The following is a 1,857-nucleotide window of genomic DNA, read 5'->3' on the forward strand; positions in this document are numbered from 1 at the left end:
ATATATTTCCTTTTTCTTTTCTCTTATACCATTTTTCTCTCTTTGATATCATTTGTGCTCTCTTTTCTCTCCCCTAATTCTCTTTCCTCTGGTGGTCACTCATATTGGGGTTATCGGTGTCATGAGTACATTTGTGTTTTGTTCCCTTTGTTTTGTGTCTTGTCGAGGTAAATTTTATCCTGTTTGGCCAATGTGATAGAGGGCGAGCCACATAACCAGACACCTGGAGAGGAGACTCCATCCACGAACAGGTCAATAACACTCCAGACCCAACTACAGAGGCAGGAAAAAGGCAGCAATGAGGGAGAGAGTGTGAGTGAGTGAGGAAGCAAAAGAGGAGTGTGTGGACATGTGATGTGTGTGTGTGTGTGTGTGTGTGTGTGAGTGAGGCACAGTTACATTTGCAGGACCTTCGGGGGCAAGCTAACTGGGCTCGCCTAACCAGGCAGCCTCTGCTACCATTGCAAACAGTCCCAGAGTGGCCAGTTCCTCCACAGAGGCGATGCCTCTTTGAAGGGGAGAGCTGCTGTTACTGGGAGCCCAGCCTCCCCTCCCCCCAGGCAGGATGCCCTCAGATAATACCCTGGACCCTACAGCCACCCTCACCAGGTACCTGCTGCCTCAACTGCAGTCCCACGGTCACCGAGACTCCAGCCACCCCAGGCGCAGGGTCCTGAGAGTTCTGAAGTGCCCTCCTCTCTGGCTGGCCCAATGCTTTAGCCCAGGGTACCACGACCATGTGAGCAGAAGCCCTGGGAGCAACCTGCCCTAGTCCAAGGAGCGGCAGCCCCTTGCAGCCCGCCCCTGTCCAAGGAGCAGCAGCTGCATGCAGCCCGCCCCTGTCTGAGGATTAGCAGCTGCACAAGCAGCCCACCCCCATACGAGGAGCAGCAGCCCTGCAAGCAACCTGCCCCTGTCTGAGGAACAACAGCCTTGCAAGCAGCCCACTTCCTGTCCAAGGAGAAGCAGCCACGTGATCAGCCTGCCCCAGTCCAAGGAACAGCAGCTCCATGAGCAGCTAGCCACCATCCCAGGAGCAGCAGCCCTGAGAGCAGCCAGCCCCCATCTGAAAATCGGCAGACTCCGCGAGCAGCCTGCCCCAGTCCAAGGAGTAGCAGCTCTGTGAGCAGCCCACCCCCATCTGAGGAGCAGCAGCCTCATGAGCAGCCTGCCCCTGTCAGAGGAGCAGCAGCTGTGTGAGCAGCCTGCCCCCAGCAGCCAGAGGAGCCACCACTGCTGCAAGCAGCACCCACCAGAGGAGCCACCGCCAACTGAGGAGCAGCCACAGCTGTGACTGCTCAAGGAGCAGCCACCATCCAAGGAGCCACTGCCGTCCGAGGAGCAGCCCCTGCGCAACTCGACACCTAGATCCTTTGGTGAGAGCAAAAATGGGGAGACAAAGAAACCCCCAAAGGAAAGAAAGGAGGCATCACCAGAAAAGCAGCTAAGTGAAGTGGAGGCATGGAATATGTCAGAAAAGAAATTCAGAATAAGGATCAGACCATTCATAAACCAGATAGATGAAAAAATCAACAACTTATGTGAGAATCAAGAAGAAATAAAGAATTATATAGCTGCAATAAAAAAACACCATGGAAAGTTTCAACAGTAGACTAGGATAGGGGTTGGCAAACTGCGGCTCACGAGCCACATGCGGCTCTTTGGCCCCTTGAGCGTGGCTCTTCTACAAAATACCACGTGTGGGCGAGCACATACAGTGCGGTTGAAACTTCGTGGCCCATGCGCAGAAGTCAACAAAACAACAAGAAAGCCCACTGCATGGGAGAACATATTTGCCAATGTTATCACCAGTAAGGGTTTAATCTCCAACATTTACAGGGAATTCATACAACTCAA

The sequence above is a fragment of the Myotis brandtii genome, unplaced genomic scaffold, assembly GCF_000412655.1.
Source record: "Myotis brandtii unplaced genomic scaffold, ASM41265v1 scaffold4672, whole genome shotgun sequence".
Taxonomy (NCBI): domain Eukaryota; kingdom Metazoa; phylum Chordata; class Mammalia; order Chiroptera; family Vespertilionidae; genus Myotis; species Myotis brandtii.